The sequence below is a fragment of the Xenopus laevis genome, chromosome 1L, assembly GCF_017654675.1.
Source record: "Xenopus laevis strain J_2021 chromosome 1L, Xenopus_laevis_v10.1, whole genome shotgun sequence".
NCBI lineage: Eukaryota > Metazoa > Chordata > Amphibia > Anura > Pipidae > Xenopus > Xenopus laevis.
The window spans coordinates 119,522,786-119,543,435 of record NC_054371.1 but is presented as its reverse complement, the minus strand read 5'-3'; the positions used below and the strand labels follow the sequence as shown (position 1 = coordinate 119,543,435).

The following is a 20,650-nucleotide window of genomic DNA, read 5'->3' as shown; positions in this document are numbered from 1 at the left end:
AATATCACCTGGGCCAATGCATATGCAGTAAAGTAAAAATGGCAGTTTTTAAGAAAAAAAAAATTAAGTTCAGCTTTTCATTCTACTGCACTTATGAACCCGTGCGTAAGAGGATTGAACCTCGGGCCAGAGCACTTTTCTGCTAACAGGAGCACCAGCCTGGGGTATAAGGTAAGTGATTACAATCACTGGGGGGTACCAAATGTTAGGAACCCCTAATGATTGTAATCACTGACCTGATACCCTGGGACCGTAGTAATCAAAAAACTGATTAACATGCTTTATCTGGATCTGTGAGAAAAAAGTAAGAAACCCTGAAACACTAAGGGCTTCATTGATCAACATTTGAATTTGTGTCATTTTAGAGGTTTTTTTTCTACCTCGAATAAATTGACAAATTCACATAAAATAGTTGAAAAAAATGTGAATACCTCAAAAAAAAAAGTTAAAGTACATGCTCAAAAAACTCTTACATTTTGCCTAGGGCAGCTTCAATTGACTTTAAGCTTTATCTAAGATGAACAGATACTTGGTTTGAAGTTATAATTCGAGGTCTTGAGTTTTAGTGCAAAAAAAATTAAATTGTGGTAAAAATCCAAATTTGAATGTTGATAAGTCAGCCAATTAATTGGCCATACCTCCTTTTCAACCCAAACTTTCATATGTTGCCAAAGCTGACATTAAAAAAACATACAGGACCTTGATATCGATATCGGTCTGAGCCCTGCAGTGTCACTCTGTATGTCACATTATACGTCATAAATATTCACCAGAATTCCAATTAGCTTGTTTAAAGGAGAAGGAAAGCTACGGAGGCATTTTATTGCCAATAGATTAGCTGCAATAGTGCAAGCTAGAATGCTATATTTATTCTGTAGAATGTTTTACCATACCTGAGTAAAAAGCTCTAGAAACTCTCTGTTTGTTTAGGATAGGAGCTGTAGGATGCAGTATTAACATGGTGTGACATCACTTCCTGCCTGAGTCTCTCCCTGCTCTGGGCTCAGATTACAGTAGAGAAGGGAGGGGGGTGGGGAAGAGGAGCAAACTGAGCATGCTCTTGCCCAGGGCAATGAGGTTTAAGCTGAAAGCAGGAAGTTTGATACAGAAGCCCATGTGTACACAATAGAAGGAAAGAAATGCAGTGTTTCTTTTGACAGGGGACTCAGAGCAGCACTACTTTGGGGGTTTACTGGTATATTTAGATGGACCTTTCTGATAAGGCTTACTTAGTTTTAACCTTTCCTTCTCCTTTAAGGATAAAAGCCATGAAAGCAACTTCTGTTTCTAAATGTTGTACTAGCTAGCCTTATGCTGAAGCTGAACTTGGGCTAAAGAACAGCAGTTTCAGATCAATACAAGGCAGCAGAAGGAATGTGAGCCATTTGACAACATATCACAAGAAGCCAGTGGTTTAGGTCTAATGGTAACAATAAAAATGAATAGAAAAAAACCAAAAAATGTTTCCACGTGGGTGGTAAAGGGAGTCCTCGAGTTACATACACCTGACTAAGGGCGAAACACGCTGCGGCTTGGTCCGATCTGACGCGATGAGAGGAAACGGATGCAACGAGACGGTTGCACAAAAATAAAGTAGGAAACAGAAATGTTGGACCTTGTCGTTGCATGTTGCGTCTTCACCCGTCAGTCGTGTCAGAATCACGCAGCGACAAGGTCCGACATTTCTATTACTTAACTTATTTTCATCGCATCCGCTCATCACGGCGGATCTCAAGAAGGCGCATTGTGTAGTTCTACCCTTATATTTAGGGTTGCCATCTGTCTAGTTTTGACCCGGACAGCCTCGGTAATTTAAAGGGCTGCCCGGTTTAAAACTGCCTGTCTGGATTTCCAAATTAGGAAAACCGGGCAGGATTCCCTATGGTTGACACAGCAAACGGCCAATCGCCATGTCACGACCTGCCCCTCTGTGTCCAGGCCGCGCCCCATCTGCATCACAGCACGCCCCCTTCGTGTCACAGCTCCGCCCCTGCCTGGTCTCCTCGGGCTAAAAGGTGGAAACCCTACTTAGATACAACTCACACTTGCAAACAGAGGCTTTTACAGTAATGTACTGTGGTTTGCTTGGCCTTTATTAACATTTAGCTTTAATAAATCACCTGCCCCAATCCCCTCTGGTGTATGTTGTCTACTGCAGAGCACTAAAAGGTAAAAATACATATCTACAGAAAAGTAAAAATAAATACTATGTTAAGACAGACATCTGTCTAAGTTGCATTTAATAAGTAAATGTATATGTTTTAACTTACATACAAATTCAACTTAAAACCTACAGAACCTATTTCGTACTTAACCTGGGGACTGCCTGTATTACAACTACAAAATTGAGTATCTTTACACCAAAAAAAATCAGGCTTATATTCACCCTTAAGGCAGAAGAATGGAAATGGTAACCTAGTTAAGCTTTGAAATATATATGCATAAATACTGTATATACTGTATATGAAAAAAATAATAATGACTTGAACTGAGTTAGAAAAAGGAAATGATTCAATGGCAACCTCCATTTGTGCAGAGGCGAAATTCGCAAAATGGCGAAAAATTTGTGAAACGCAAATTTTGATGCCATCGTCAAAATTATTTTGTTGCCGGTGATAATTCCGACGCAGGCGGCATCAGAAACGCAGAAATTTGCCGCAAATTCACTCCTGGTGAATGAATTCGCCCATCACTAGGAGCTGTCCTGTTCTCTAGTTTTTGCGTCCTGTATCCCACTAAAAGAATAAAAATATTTTATACTGTACCTTTAACAATGTGTGTGGCACTAAAAGGATGGATTAGCCAGCGGTTCACATTTCATGCAATTCACACGTCTTTTTTATACCCCTGCATCAGAAGCAGCTTGCTTTTATCCTTTGTCATAGCTTCAAACAAGTGGAGCGCGACTCATGAAGAAACACATTTCAGGATTTCAAATGGTCAGTGAAGTATGGCGAAAGTAGTTTAAACATGTCTTTATTAGTTCGGGTTCCTACCAAAAGCATTCGTTTGAATTGCTTAGGAACCATGTTCTCTCGTTCTCAGTTAAAACAAACAGATTGCACCTAAAGAGCTAAAGCGAAAAAATGACTGGCAGCCGCAGGAAGTCATTAATCTGGTTTGTTTAATGTAGATGGATTGTAAAGTGTGCTACATCCAGTGTTCAGCATTTACTATCATACTGTATAGTTAGAGATTGGGGGCTACAGATTACTGACATTATGATGATACAAATGGGCATGCAGAACCCTTCACCAGGCTGGGGCCACAAACATTTCACACAGGTCTGTAGTAAGAATACCTATTTGACACATTGTGTAAAGTAAAAAGGTAGTCTACAATTGTAATTCTAAATGAAATCCAGCTATAGTTCAAAGGGAAATATAGTCTGCTTATAAGTATGGTAGATTTAGCAGTTTAGGAACTTGGCTCTATGGTTAATGTGTCATATGATTTTTATTTTGACTGATACACGCTCTTTTATTTGGGTGCTTGGCCCGACAGCAACTTCAAGTTAGGGCCGCAAAACATAAGCAAGTGTAAAGCTAACCTATTCTATCACAATATATTGCTCACTAATTAGGGCCTCACTGGGCCCTTTAGGGCAGAGACACACGGTCGGAGAGATCAGTCGCCGGCAGCAAATCTCCTCTTCTTCAGGGCAACTCATCTCCCAAACTGCCTACCCCTGCCTATCCGCTGGCTATAATATATAACTTGTCGGTGGGGTGGCACTCGGAGGGCTTTGTTTTCCCAAGTCGCCCAAAGTTTACTCGTGAGGCAACTTCGGAAAATGAAGCCCTCCGAGTGCCATCCTGCCGGTGATTTTCATTCTAGCCGACTGGAAAGCAGGGTAAGGCAGTTCAGGGAGATTAGTCGCCCCGAAGAAGAGGAGATTTGTTGACGGACGACTAATCTCCCCGAATCTGACCGTGTGTCTCTGCCCTTAGGGTGAAGACACACAGAGCTACTAGTAGAAGCTACAAAATGCCAAAAAAATACCCTGCCATAGACATGGCCACAGTCCAGTGAAATTCCTCCACTCTTCATTCATTTCTATGGGATTTTAAAAGGCGTCTTTATCAAAGGGTGAAAGTGAACGTTCATCCTTTGATAAATACGCCTTTCAAAATCCCATAGAAATTAATAGAGAGTGGCAGGATTTTACTCTAGCGGACTGTGGCCATCTCTAACTTCACTCTTTGATAAATATACCCCATAGTCTTAGCAAAGCCAATTATCACTATTGTCTATTTTGACGCCGTGACAAGTAGACGCTACAAGTAGATCTGTGTGCCTTCACCTTAAAGCTGGTCACAGACGCAAAGATCCGATCGTACGAATCAACGTACGATCGGACTTCCCCATCTCCCGACCTGCCACTAACCATTCCGATCAAATAAATTAGTAAAAGAACAGATCAGCCAATGTCCTGCCCCTGACAGCAATCGTATGAAAGTTATGTCCAACCACAGCTAGTGACATTCTCCCTCTGAAAATCGTACGATCGGCAATACATGCAGAGATATTATCGGCAGCCGACAGAAATCTTTTAACCTGTCCTATCGACCAAACGACCAGTCTCCGCCGGATGAAAAATGTCGGGAATCTTTTCACAAAGCAATCGTTTTTTTGGCTCCGGGGGTCAGTAACCCCCAAAAGCGGCAGAATAAGGAGGCAAAGAGTTAAAAAATTATAACAAATAAATAATGAAGACCAATTGTCATTTAACATAATATTTGAAGCATTATTTGATCCACAAAGCCGCAAAGCTTTGTAACAAGCAAGACAGCCAGCTTGCAGCTATAATAAATGATCTCACACATAGGCATCTGAACCTAGTAAAGGCACAAAGAATTTTCAAGCTGGTGTAGATATTAAAGTGACTCTGGCACCTGTTCAAAATGTCATTATTGCCTTCATTATTCATTATGATCTTCTGTGTGAAATTGCTCATCTATAGTGTGACCTAAAGAACTGCTGCACACCAGGCTCAAAAGGTAAACAATCTCTTCATTTACTATATTTGTGCTTTCCTGGCACTTTTCTCATTCCATTCCCATCAAGTAGCATATCCTAGCATTTTAAAATGGAAGGGGAGTGTTAATTTAATTACTACCCACCAAGTACAGGTATGGTATCAGTTATCTGGAAATCAGTTATCCAGAAAGCTTTAAAAGTCTATCACCCATAGATTCAATTTTAATCAAATAATTCACAATTTTAAAAATGATTTCCTTTTTCTCTGTAATAATAAAACAGTACCTTGTACTTGATCCCAGCTAAGATATAATGAATCCTTACTGGATGGAAACCAATCCTCTTGAGTTAATTTAATGTTTAAATAATTTTATAGTAGACCTTAGGTATCCAAGTTATAGAAAGACCTCTGATCTGGAAAACCCCAGGTCCAAAACATTCTGAATAACAAGTCCCATACACTTAGTTTACTTACTAAAGAGGATAAAATAAATCAATATGTCAAGATATATCAGCTAGGGCAAAAGAAAAATGTACAGATATGGGATCCTTTATCTGGAAACCCATTATCCAGAAAGCTCAGAATTTTGTGAAGGCCATTTCCCATGGAATGCATTATAAGCAATAAATTTTTCTCTGTAATAATAAAAAAGTACAGGTATGGGATCCATTATCCAAAAACCCCAGGTCTGGAAAATTCTGGATAACAGGACTGGCACTGGACTGGTCCATCAGGATACTAGTAAAACTCCCAGTGGATCCAGGTGTCAGTGGGCCCTCATATTTTTAATCATTTTGGCCAATTTATGGTGCTTTCCTATTTATATATGGAAACAAAGGGGAGAAAAAATGAAGGATAGATTATAGAGTGTAAAGAATAGAGACTAGGGAATACAGAGCGCAAGTGAGGAGAGGTGTATAATAGTTTGAAGAGTGGGCCTAAGTTCTAAGGTCTTCTATCAGACCCCTGGCATCCCAGTCCAACACTGTAATGGTGTCGAAAGAATACTATTTACATGATTTTTAAAAGACTTATGGCATGGTAATCCAAATTACAGATAAAACCCTCAGGCCTCAAACATTTTGAATACATGATCCCATACCTGTATTAAATGAAAAACGTAACATTCCCACCTTAAAGATGACGGGATCTTTTAGCCAGCACCCATGTGGAAATGCCAAGTATATCAAACTAGCAGCTGCAACCTTTACAAAAACATCTACCTGAAATGGCAGAGCTATTATTTTAATCGGCTCGAAAACATCGAGGAAATACAGGCTCTTCCAAACGAAAGAAAGCCCATAGCCTAGTCACAACAGTGCAGCAGACAGTTGAGTGTTATGTATAAAAGGACTAGCTCATCATTAGTTCCTGTCTCCAAATTGGCTGTGCAGTAAAGCTGTAATGGACACACACTGACATTTCACTTTGAGGCCCCAGAGATCAGTCAGGTGCATTTGCAGAATCTCCCTGATTGTTACAAACAGATGTGACTACACAGATGTACGTGAGCAATCCACATCCAATTTTTATTTCAGACGTTATAGATATTGCATGCTGGGAATGTATTAGCTCTAGTGTGTGACCAACATAGTGGTCAGCTAGACAGGAGAGAGTTCATCTGTTTTTGCTGTATTTTATTTAAGCAAGTACAAACCCCTTTGACTAACTGTATTTACAGTTGAGTGAAAAACACAACTGATTTAGACCTAAAACGCAATATACATGATTTCCTTTGAAAATGCACATCTTCATATATATTTTTTTTTTTTTGGAATGAAAATGCAAGATAACAAAAAAGAATAAAAAGTCTCAAGTAATTTTTGCGCAATCGTCTCTCTCTCTTATGTATCAGAATCAAAGGACGAATGTCACCAAGAAGTGTTGGAATAGAGTAGAAATTCTTTCTCTTTCGACTCAAATATGACTTAACTTGATTTTTGAAATCTGACACCCAAAATCAGTGGTGTAACTATAGAAGAAGCAGATCCCAAACTGCAGGGTCGGCTTTCTCTGTAGAATTAAAATCCCCCCTCTCTGCCACTCTTAGGGGCAGATTTATCAAGGGTCGAATTTAGAGTTCATGGGAGTTTGTAAAAACTCCCATGAACTAGAAATTCGGAAGACCAAACAAAATTGATTCCTTCTTCTTCTTTCTTCATGCAGGTGCGCATGTGCAGTAGCGCGAAAAGCCAAACTTTAACGGAAAATATTTTATATTTTGTCTATTTCATTCTACTGTGCATGCGTCTGCCCCGGGACATTTAAAGAAAGAAGGAGGAGGATTGCTTTTTGCTGATAGGAGCACCGGCACAGGTATATAATCACTGGGGGGTGACTAACTTTTGGCACCCCCCAAGTAAATATGCCTTTCCTTATCTTTTAAATTGTCAAAAACATGCAGTGGGGGAGGGGGTTGCTGGTAGGGAAAAAGATTTTTTTGCCAGGAGGTCCACCATGCTCTTGTTATGTCATAGCCCAAAAAAAGCTCATAATGTACCATTAGAAATGTTCTTCATTATCTTCATTGTTCTTCATTATTTGTTATAATTGGAAACTTGTGTACCGTAAGTAATAGTATAACCCCTTAAATTGCATTTAAAGAATATTAGTAGAAACAGCAGCAGCCTAGGTCAGTTCCCATCAGCCCTTTCTTATTTCCACCATATTTATATATATATATATATATATATATATATATATATATATATATATATATATATATATATATATATAATATACCTTTGGAGGTATATTGACATTGTCTCCATTTTATAGTTGTGAGAGTGAGTAGGTTCACAGATGGGCCCTAGGAGGTCCAGTCCACCCACATCATGTAATAATGTAACAGATTGACAATTTATTTTCTATTTTCCCCCACAAAGGAAATGATTTAACCCTAATACAATTCTGTACATGACTTGTAAATGCTTTTAAATGCTTTTAAATGTCTGCTTGAAGGGTCCAGCACCACACCCATTTTTAATGATGGGCACCGATGCTTTTATTTTCACTGTCCTTTACTTGAACTTCAAACCAATTTAACCTATCAATATGTGTATTAGCAAACAAATAATATAATTGTTAGTAGAAAACCGGACTGAGTAAATATACTAAAAAGATGAGCTGAAATTGTTACTACTAATGGAAAATCATAAATCTGATCTCACTGGCCATGTTGCATACTACAGCCCACTGAGTATAATATTAAAGTTTACATTAAAGATGATGCTTAAAAGCTTCCGAGCTGGGGACCCCACTGGTAGAGGTGAATGGGTTAGCTGTGCTCTGAAGATCCCAATAAAACAAGCAGTGGAGAGTACGGCTCAGATCTTAATAATAAACTCTGCTAAGCAAATTCTTTTTTATAAGAGGAGAGTGGGAGAAATGTTGCTATCTTTGGCTGTAACCATATGCTTGAAATCATGCAAGCGTCTGTCATGCTACTTCTTAAACTGCAGGGAGAATTCTAAATCTGGAGCTGTAATGATTACAAGGAACTTCTACACCCTCATTCTGTTCCTTCACCTCACAAAGCAGTACCTGAACCATGTTCAACATGTTTCCCACCTTATTCTCTCACCAGCAGGAACATGACTGCCAAATTATCCACCTCTGTGCATTAATCTCTAAATATAGATAGTATTGCAGAGATTTTAGGGTGTTCACTATCCATTTCTTGTCATCTTACTTTACGTGGAATAATACTGAAAAACATGATATGCAATGTTTTAAATTTTAAACATCCATTATTTTTTTTCTGGATTTTTTTTGTAATATTCAAACAAAAATGTGGCCATATGTAAACGTATCCTACATTGGTTAGCTGCTCTGGGTGGGTTAGCGATAGTGCCAGCTGCATGTAGGCTAAATTGCATTCAGATACTAGAGACATGCATGTGAGCTGGGGCAGTAAAAAAGCATATGTCTAATTAGCAGGCTCTCTATTTACAGGGTGGGTGAGGATAGCACTCAAACATAGATATGGCAGCTAAATAGGCTCCATTCTCAGGAACATAAAGCAGATAACATCCTGAGAGTTAAGAGATGATTCAAAAGTGTTGTTTCCACCATCAGCAGCAAGTGCTTTGCATAACACCCAAAGTGTTGATCACTTGATTCAAAGGCGATATTCTGAGTCTCACCACCTATTCAGTTATGTGAAATCAAATTTAAGGAGTTGGAATTGCCTTAAAGGAAAACCCTCATTTTAAGTTTCCCCTCTTTTTACACCGTTTTTGTGGTCCCACCATTATATAATGCATTTCTCTGATTTTACCTTTTTTTTCTTGTCCCCTGAAAAATGTAAAATGGTTCTACTGTCATAATATCAATAATAATAATTGTTGCTTTTTTAAGGCAGTCATGCATTTTGCAATGTTTCATTACAGTTTATGCACTGGCCTGTGGCAGATATTTAATGTTTCCTTTTAGAGCAACCAATACAACAAGCCTTATGAATAGGCACAAGTTATATGATAAGTACACTCTTGGGTTCAGAACTATTGAAGTATGCCTTCCTTAAAATGTATACAGAGCATGTAGAGTACAAATGAGAACCAAGGTACGCATTGCTCACAGCAGTTAGTATCAGTAACATTTTCTAACAGGGCCGCCATTAGAAATCACGGGGCCCCGTACTACAAGCCCCACCCCAGATCCTGCCCATTCCACACCACAGTTAAAAGACCATACAGACATCAGAGCTAAAAAGGGTAAGCCCCACCCCCCACACAAGTTATAAAAAGCTATTGATGCTCAGGGCCCCCTTATAAGTTAAAAAAAACTGTGGCGCCAGGGCCCCCCATAAGTTTTTTTTAAAAAAAAACATTGACGCCAGGGCCCCTCTTACAAGTTAAAAAAAATTGGGGCCCTAGAGAATATTTTTTTTAAAAAAATTGGTGGCAGGGGCCTATAGATTATTAAAATAATATATTGGTGGCCAGGGGATTAAAAAATAAAAAAACACACATTGGTGTTCAGTAGAATTGAACTCGTGGCTTCAGGACATCAACTTAGCCTCCTTTAGTGACTTCGGGTCTTTTTCCCGTTCAGGACTTCAATTTCAGCTGTATTCGTGACCTTGGGTCTTTTCACCGATTCAGGGCTTAAATTTTGACTGTTTTCGTAACTTTGGGTCTTTTTGACACTTCAGGACTTTAATTACAACTGTTTTCACGACTTCAGGTCTTTTCGCTGCTTCAGGACTTAGGCTGTTTGGCTGTTCGGCACTTTGGCATATTGGCTGTTTGGGACTTCAGGAGAGGTGACACGGCTTTGACGCTGTCAAGGGGGGCCCGGCTAATTCGAAAAGTGCAGCACAGCCGGGCCCCTTCAGGCCTGGGCCCGGTACAGCAGTACCCCCTGTGCCCCGCTGATGGCAGCCCTGTTCTCTAAGGGGCATTTCTCATTTTCTAACTCTGTGATTCTCAATCTGTAGGGCTTGAGTAGTGTCTGAGGGTCTCATCCTGAAGGCCACTGGATTGACATTGGAGAAGAACTAGAATGAGATTCGTGATAACAATTTATTTGCTGTCCTAAATATTCTTGGAACTGTGGCTTAGTGGTTGATACACCTATTTCCTATATCTGCAACCTTTTTATTAACTACTGTATATGGTGCGCTATCAAAAGATAGATCTCCAACGTCTGACAACCACTGCTTTAGCACGTGCATCTGTCCAAGTAGGGTCCATTAAGGACCTATAGTAGTGGTAATCATCTTCTCTACTATATTGGCTTCTCACAATATACAGTAACCTCATCTTTGTGCTGCTGATGTATGTTACAAAAGTTAGCCTTCCCTCACTCTAGCACTCATTCATTGGGTCCCTAAGCCTACTTGTCATTTTGACTTCCCAACCCAGGCTCTGGATCTAACATAGTAACATAGTAAGTTAGGTTGAAAAAGACATGCATCCATCAAGTTCAACCTTTTAACTCATCATCATCATTTATTTATATAGCGCTGTCAAGTTAACTCTTTTTTTAACCTGCCTAACTGCTAGTTGATCCACATAAAGGCAAAAAACATAATTTGAAGCCTCTACAATTTTCCTCAGAGGTGGGAAAAATTCCTTCCTGACTCCAAGGTGGCAATCGGACTGGTCCCTGGCTCAACTTGTACTATGAGCTATCTCCCATAACCCTGTATTCCCTCACTTGCTAAAAAACATCCATCCCCTTCTTAAAGCTATCTAATGTATCAGCCCATACGACTGATTCAGGGAATGTCTTTGATTATATTTGAGGTAGATCTAAGATACAGACTAGGGCCACAGCAGCCCTTTAAACTAGTGGGAGGAGTTTGTCAGATGGGGGGTATCACGAAATAGCTAGCAGGGCTAATCTAGAATCTACAACTGTATATATCCTGAAACACCCCTATGCTGGAGGTAGGTTTATTCCTCTCAATTTATTTGTATTTCTAAACCAGTGGGCACACATATCACAGACATGTCCTTTTTTCCCTACATAACTGAAATTAGAGAAAGTTATACCAACCAAAAATATCCATTCTTAAAATGTATTATCAGCATTGTGGGTTGAAACTGAAGGGATCTTAAGGTGGCCAGATGCTGGGAATGCAGAGGGTACGAGCATACACAGTAAATAAGAAATTAAATCCATACCTTATAGCATAGCTAGAGTTTTGGCCTGTAATCATTGGACTCCCAAACACAGTCTTGTTGACCCTGTAACTAGATAATATTGGCAATAAAATAATGACGGCAATATAATGTAACTGAACAGAGAAAAAAATTCAAGTTACAAAAGTGTTTGAAATGGCCCTCACATCTTGGCAGACAGTCAGCATTAAATTATATGAGAACCAGAGAGCATCAGTGAATAATAAACACTGTCACTGTGTTGTAAAACTAGGTCTAATTGTATAGAGTAAAGTACTTTATAGGCTAAAATGTTGCTGTGATGCTACACACTGAGATTCATTTTTCCTGTCAAAGTTGAACTTATGCTATTCCCGTTATTTATCTGACAGAGATCATGGGAACACTACACTGCATTTCAGCCATTACCAACAGTCGAAAACATTTAGAACGTAGCCAACTATTTGGCCTGTGGATGCAGTTAGTATGTGGAGTACAGCCAGTGCACATTGTTCTAGGTTTAAATCACGCTATTTGTAGACTATTCAGCTTACTGCAGCTACTGGGAAACCGGTTATGTCACAGTTTTTCACATTTTAAGAAATAGAGCAACAATGTCAAGTATTTATTAAATAACTGTTCTTTAAAAAAACACAATTATCAATTATAAATATATCAAATAACTGTATTACAACCAAGCAATTATACATTGTGTATTTTCCTACTTAGAACACAACAGACCAGTGTTTTTAAACTAAGCAGCTAGTCAATATAGGGCCCAAAGCAGGGTTTGGGAGGACAGCTCGAAGACCAATAGGAATATGATTTGGACAGAAATGAGGCCTGAAATATCCTTGTCACAAAACAAAAAACATCCCACCCATGGGAAGCAAACCATAGTAACCAAGCAGGGATTAGCATTCTGCAGATGCAAAAAGTACAATTAAAGCAAATAGTTGAATGGGTTCATGGGTTAGTGGACTTGGGCAATTTGCTCAAGTGTTTGTAAATTAACCCAAATATCATTCAATCCAATTCCCATAGCTTAATAACATTTTAATTCTGGTGTACAACTGAAATCAACTCATATTACACGAAAAATACCCCAAAACAAATGGCAATGCCAGGTCCATACATGATAAAACCAGAACTTACTGTAGAATACATGCATTTCCAGTGCAATATATAGTTCCTTCAAGAACAGAATGGCAGCTCCATGCATAATGCTTTCAGGAAAACATGGCAGGAGAAATAAACTGCCAACTTCATGCATATACTTTAGTGCTATGCGTTCTTGGTTTAAGGAGGCTTAGCCATCATTAAAAGCCACATACACCTGCATCTGAAGGAAGATGTCTCACCTAGGGTTGCCACCTGGCCGGTATTTTACCGGCCTGGCCGGTAAAAATGATGGTTGATCCCAATGCTATTAATAGGGAAAAAAGATAAATATATAGGAGGGCCAGTATTTTTCCCAGAAAAGGTGGCAACCTTAGTCTCACCATAAAAATAATTGACAGGCAGACAATACAGCTTCCTGACTGGCAGACCTTTATGAATAATAACTACAGGTGCCATGATATTTAAAGAGAAAGGGGGTCTGGTGTAGTAGAACAACTAGTTGCAGCTGTAAATATCTTCAGTCAGGGGGAAAAATCACTGTGTATGGTGAAGTGGATATTTTTTATTATTAAAAAACCATAGTGAAAATAATCAGTTCCAAACATGTTGTTCTCTGCTCTTATATACCTTCTTGTTCTGGGCTTATAAAACTAATAGAAGGCTTTGGGGAGCAGTAAGTAAAACAAATTATTATCAGCTTTCATACCAGGTTAAAGTAGTTTTGGTGCCTAATGTCTCCAAAAAGATTAAACGCTTTAATACATTTTTGACTATGACTTAGGTAAGAATAATAACAGTTCCCCTTACATGCAGAGTCTTTACCCTTCTGTATCAGCCTGTAATTGCACATATTATGCATTTTTATATAGTGAATAAAGTACCCCCTCTTGTAAAATATAAGGATATTATAAGTTACCGAGGAGTTTCATGACCATATAAAAACACGAGGCCGAAGGCCGAGTGTTTTTATACAGGTCATGGAACTCGAGGTAACTTCTAATATCCTCATATTTTGCAACTGGGGGTACTTTATTTATTATAATACACAATTTTCAGTGAGTCATGTGACAGAAATTATATCACTACTCACCGTTTATAACTGATGACATCAGAACTCACCGTTTATAAGGATATAATTTACAAGATATTCATGGCTTTTGTGTATTATATAGTTATGCTACTCCTGCTGTACAGAGCTGCAGAATATGTTGCCATATAAATACAGTCTGACATGAATGGAAAAAACAAGAATCTTTTTGTGGTTACTAGGCTTTGTTCAGGATATGGTTCCACTTTCTAATTGCTGAGCTTGGCCTTGGTAACGCAAAAATGATTGAGACTCCTCAGAATGGTATTAATAAGGATTATACAGGGATCATAAAGCAGGCTTAAGAAGCAGCAAGGACGACAAATGAAATGAATTATAGATTATTTATCTTGTATTTCATGCTAATGCCGCTTACATGCTAAAAAATGAGGAATTGAGTTTATTTGCATTTTAGTTGCAGCAGACGTTGCAGTATTTCAATTTAATAATGTAAGTAATCAGTAATAGTAAATGGTTGTAAAAGTATACAATTATCTGAAGAGGTATATTATTGATATATTTGTGTATGTGTGAGAATATAATACACTCAGAAAACTTACAGTTAAAAGGAGAATTGTCAACATCCGGGCTCTTTAAAGAAACCTTTTATTATTATTAGTCTAATTATTAACAAGCAAGATGTACTGTATATACCCTTCTATTTCTGGGCTGTTTAATGATCACAACACTTACTTTTCAGACTTGTTTTTTTTGTTGTAATGGATTTTTGTCGGATCTTTTAAATGTAGCAGGACAATACACCACATTTACAAAAGACTAAATTCTCTCTTGCTGTAAAGTCCCAGTACCTGTGCCGTGACGAGAAGGGGAGTTTTTTTGCTTTATTAGTGCTATTGGCCTTAGTTTATAAATGGATGGCTAATAATGAAAACAGGGGAAGGAACAATGATACATGCATAGCAAAAACAATGCAACTGGTTATGTTCCTCTTTTTACAGGAATGACATATTTTGTGTGGTATAAGCCATGTCAGTATGTAATGCAGCAAAAAAGAAGACCCAAGAAAAAGCAGCTAAGGGTGGAAGACAGCTGTTATTCTAAGCTGTAAGCAGGTAATGAAGGAGGAAGATATTGGTATGCATTTTTTGTTGTTCCATTATGTTCAGACAGAACAGGAATAAACACAGACATTTCAACATTCTTGACTTATTCCTTGACCAGCTCAAATGCCTGGTAACATATTGCTTTTCAGGCTAATTGGTTTATAATAACTAGTGCTGGGCTGGGCAAACAAGGCCCATCTGAGAATCTGATATCAAGGGCATACCAGCCAGAGCCCTAAAACTGTTTGAAAAGAACCCCGATATCCCCACGTTTCAGAGATTTGTTGTTCAAATGTAATAGAGCCAAAAGGTCACTGTTTTTCAAAACAATTTGCCCGCTAGATGCCACTTCACCTTACAGTATTAGATGACTGCAATTCCTAATGCTAACATTTTCATTATATAGTCGAATGCCTCACGTTGTATATCCCTGATAAATAGCACAAGTCAGAGATTGGCAATTTCAGAGGTTAAAAAAAAAATGATTTGAAACGTGTACACTATAACTTGCCAATGACTTGTCATTTCAACACTGCAGGCAAAAAACAATAGCCATATACTATGGTAGCAATATACAGGAAGTTGTGTGTATGTATTTCTGAAGGTCACAACATTTTCCTTCATACTGTGGGCCCCCCATACTCCATGCGTGCACAGTGCATACAACAAAAAAAGTCTTCCTAACTTGCCAGAAATCTGCAATACCTTACTGATTTTACACAGTTGCTCAAATTCACAGCCAATTTTTTTCAACTAGAGGTCTACCAGCAGGTTTGGTATGATCCTCATTGTCTCACGTCTGCCAACAGGGTCAACAAACTTATCTGAACAAACATGGAAACAACTGAAAAAGACCAGTCTCAGGCTTTTCATTTGGTGGGTTTGGGCATAGTTATAGACACCTGTACAACTGGCAGCCTCACTTTGTATAACCTGTATTTAGAAGTTATGGGGGTGGTTTAGACAACATTAAAATTCATTATATCTGAAGCAAACAAATGATATTCTTCACAACCGGTTGTTAAAATGTGATGTTTACAAAATGCTGTCCATATGAAAGAGAAATATGGCATTTGAAAATTTTGTTCTTTCCCATTATCATATTGTACATGAGCAGTAAAACATGACCAGAAGTTTATAGTATATTTGCATACTGCATGCTGTTTCTGCAAGGGAACCTTTAAATGAATGTAAATATCTGAAGCAAACAATTTATCATGAACATGGCAGAATGCTCACTTGCCCTAACAAATAAATATCTTGCTCAGGTATTAAGCACCTTTCTCAGATTTCTCCTATGTATGCAATGCATACATATATTTAGCTATGGTCCATTTCTGCAAACCTGCCTCATAAAATGCAGCACAATGTAAAAGCTATACAGAATTCTCAAAATTTCCGGGTTAATATAAAAGAGTGGTGTTGAAGTAGCATGAGGCAATTTCCACATGAGTGATGTAATCATAATGTTAACACCTTCTGAAGTAACAGTGTTTTTTCCCCCCCTCACCACCAAGAGAGAAAAGCTGGCCATAGACGCAAAGATCTGATCGTACGAATCGAGGATTTGTATGATTTTCGGACCGTGTGTGGAAAGTCCCGACATTTTTCGTCTGGAGGAGATCGGTTGTTTGGTCATCGGACAGGTTAAAAGATTTCTGTCGGCTGCGAGTAATATCTCTGCATGTATTGCCGATCGTACGATTTTCAGAGGGAGACTGTCACTAGCTTTGGTCGGACATAACTTTCGTACGATTGCTGTCAGGGGCAAAATATCGGCTGATCTGTTCTTTTGTACTTTATTTGATCTGAACGGTTAGTGGCAGGTTGGGAGATGGAAAAGTCCGATAGTACGATGATTCGTACGATCGGATCCTTGCGTCTATGGCCAGCTATAGGCTTGAGAATTTATTTCAAAATCCCAACACTTGATATGGATTTATCAGATTAAAAAGTTAGAAATACAATATTTATTGTTTCCTTAACTTCCCTGATAAAAAGTTTTAATAAAATAAAAGGTTTTCTTCAGTTACCCTCCATTTTCAGGTATGGGATCCATTATCTGGAAATCCAGAAAGCTCAGAATGACTCCAGTTTATCCAAATTTTTTTTTTATTTTAAAAATGATTTCCTTTTTCTCTGTAATAATAAAACAGTAACTTTCAAACTAATATACAATTCATCTTTATTAGAAGCAAACCCAGCCTATTGGGTTTATTTAAAGTTTACATGATTTTCTAGTAGACTTAAGGTATGAAGAAGTATGGGGCAGAGCTACAATCTACAAATTGGTCTATGCCTTAGCTCCCTAAGTTGTGCATGTGAATGATGTGCAAGTCAGAGAATGGGAAAGGAATTATTATGCACCTATGCACCTCCCTCCATCCATCATAAATACATCACTGCCTGGGTACAAAGGGAAAATTGCATAAAACATGGCAGATTGCACCTGGTTTGTACAACTTGCACCCTACCCTCTACTTAATAAATTACCCAATATAAATATGATTTTGCACAATTCGTTCGATCGAACGATCAAAGGATTTTAATCCATCGATCGAAGGATTATCCTTCGATCAGAAAATTGTTAGCAAGCCTATGGGGATCTTCCCCATAGGCTAACATTGGCCTCGGTAGGTTTTAGGTGGCGAACTAGGGGGTCGAAGAAATTTTTAAAGAGACAGTACTTTGATTATCGAATGGTCGAATATTCGAACGATTTTTAGTTTGAATCGTTCGATTCGTAGTCGAAGGTCGAAGTAGCCAAAAAAAACGTACGAAATTCTTACTATTTTTCCTCTATTCCTTCACTCGAACTTAGTGAATGGGCCCCTATTTGTCCAGCTCATTTCTACTCTCTAATCAATAAATTTGGTACTGCTTAGACATTTTGCATAATTTAGAGACGCTTGTAATTAAACCTTGTCGGTGTTATCCTTTAAATGCTATGTTCACCTTTTGATTGACTTTTAGCATGTTATAGATGGACCTTTTCCATCCACCTTATTTATTTTGCATGATGTGTGAATTATTAACATTAGTATCCTGCAACTGTAAATTATATCTGGTTAATGGGGTCACTAATCCCAGCAACCAAAAAAAAAAAATGATTCAGGGCCTTCATTTTTTAGTTGTCTGAAATTTAAAACCTGCGATTTTCAGAACAATAAAAATGTAAATAATTTAAAACAATACTAATTGCAGATTATATTTAGAATTCCATTATCTACAATATATGTATATGAATATATATATATATATATATATATATATATATAGGACTGGCCAGATATGGGATGACTTTGACGTAGTTGGTCAGCTTAAATATATTGCAATATATGGACAAACAATCCCTGTTTTGTTTAAAGGGTAAGGCATTTTTCAGTAGCAGTATGCACAAAATGTCTCTGTCTTAAATATATTGATAATGGGTTGAGTGCAGAGGAATCTTGTATTTGTCTATATGTATTTTGTGGTCACACCCTCATTGCACCCCCGCCTAATGTTTTTAAAAACTAGTGGTGAGCACAACTTTCCCTTGTTTGTTATAGTTCTACAAGAGCAGTGACCAGCTCCATGTTGTAGCTCCCACCCCCTCCAACTATAGTCAGGTGATCCCACTGGTGTCTAATAAAAGGGCAGCCAAGTTTGGGAGTTTTACTTTGAAAGCAGCTAGTAAGTTGCAGGTAAAACGTATTCGTCCCTTTTATAAAATGTATAATTAAACCATAGAATTCTTAATGAATCAGATGAAAATTGAGCATAGGACTGGCCAGATATGGGATGACTTTGACGTAGTTGGTCAGCTTAAATATATTGCAATATATGGACAAACAATCCCTGTTTTGTTTAAAGGGTAAGGCATTTTTCAGTAGCAGTATGCACAAAATGTCTCTGTCTTAAATATATTGATAATGGGTTGAGTGCAGAGGAATCTTGTATTTGTCTATATATATATATATCTCATGCTATGTAAAAAAAAAAATAGTGACCAAATACACCACACATCACCATCTGATCGCCAGGCACTGTGGTGTCAAAAATGTCATGTAAAATAGAGGTCTTTAGGTTTTGGATTCAAGCACCCACTGTGGGTTAAGCTTTGTAAGGTTCCACTAGTAGCAGAATTTCTACAGCAGTGTGTTAACCATTGATCAGAACAGATAAAATACAGAGTAAGCAATACTTTTATTCACTAGTAGATTAGTAGATTATAAAGTGCTATCTTTATGGACAGTTTTCGTTCCTGCTTTATAAACTGAAAATTACACGTAGAAATTCAAAACCATACAATGTGGTCTTAACAGGGGCAGAAGCTTTATGCCCATATATAAATATTGATAATATAATCCTAATGCAGCTGGGGGATTTGATGTATATGACCATTGTACCCACATTAAAAGACATTTTTACATATCAGAAGACACTAGCTTCCAGGCTGCCGTCTTTTTACAACTAGGTGTTAATTGTATCAGCTTCTGAAGTGATTATAGCTCATGGAGGCTCATCAACATGTATGGGAATGGATTTTAATGGAATAGATTTTACACATACATGCCAGATTTATAACAGTTTTTTTTACCTGTGCTAGTATAATTTCATGATTTCCTTCTTCCATGAAGAGATATCATCACTACTTTAGAAGTATATGTAGCGGTTATGGAGAGCTCAAACCTCCAAAAAAAAACCCCACCAAAATTGTGGCATCAGGTGCTGTACTAGAGGGCCCATGCCTGCCACAGGGCCATTACCATATACTAAAAGAATTACAGCAGCACACTGTACAACATATTTACAAAATATTTGTGTGTAAATCCACCAGATTTCACTTCTGGTGCACAGTGGACTCAGTCGGATTCGCCAACACAGCTGGAGCTGCTGGAGGAGGCCAGTGCTGACCATATGGTTGATATGTTGTAGAGTGTAGACAGTAGACAATTGAACAGCTTAGCTTTGACCCTTTCCGTGCCTTTAAATAACTGTAAATCCCCTCTTAGTCTCCCTGAATCACAATAAAGTCTAATGTTGATGCTGTGATCTGCAGTGTCTAACAGTACATCATTTTTAAATAGTGCTTTCCTAAACAATAAAAAAAATATATACAGTGGTGCAGCCTTATTCATGTAAAAAAAGTAACCAAAGCTATCATAAACAAAGATTCAGTGGCTCTATGCAGGTTGTGATATTGCTTTCCTTTATAGGTAATATTTACATCACTATAAAAGGTGCAGCATTTCTACAGGTTATTACTGTGACCTTTACATACAGATTGATAGAGTGTGATGCCAATTTATCATTTAGCATATATATCTGATTATATATGTTACTAGATGGCAAAGAAGAGTTAGTTAGTGTGCATAGATGCCTTCTGGATGTTATTTTTATTTATAAAACACAGACATTTTACCAAAAATTATGAAAAAAAGGTGCCTGCAATATTATAGATTTATCTGTAAATGTACCATAGGTGTCAGTTTCAAGATGAATATTACTGTTCCCAAGGCTCTTTACAATGCAGAATGCAGAACGTTACAATTTATTACAGTATGTGCACTTCTTGTATATAGAAAGTTGCTTCATGTATAGTTGTTGCAACAGTGGCCATGGAAATGTTATTTTATACTGACTTCTGCCCAGAGTCAGACTGGGCTGGGAAAAGACCTTCATGGCCCCTGCCAACCCACGCCCCCCTTCCAAATTATGTGAAGGTCATCTCCCATAGTGCCAATGTGAAGCAAATAATTCAAATTACTCAATCCAAAATAAAAAAGATTTGCTTTTTCTCTAT

The 20,650-nt window shown here is 38.0% G+C and overlaps 1 protein-coding gene across 4 annotated transcripts in view; it reads right to left on the bottom strand.

The window, feature by feature from the left end:
* The window catches only part of rnf38.L (ring finger protein 38 L homeolog), a 148,479-nt gene that overhangs the window by 39,214 nt on the left and 88,615 nt on the right, over nucleotides 1-20,650 (bottom strand). The window lies entirely within an intron of this gene.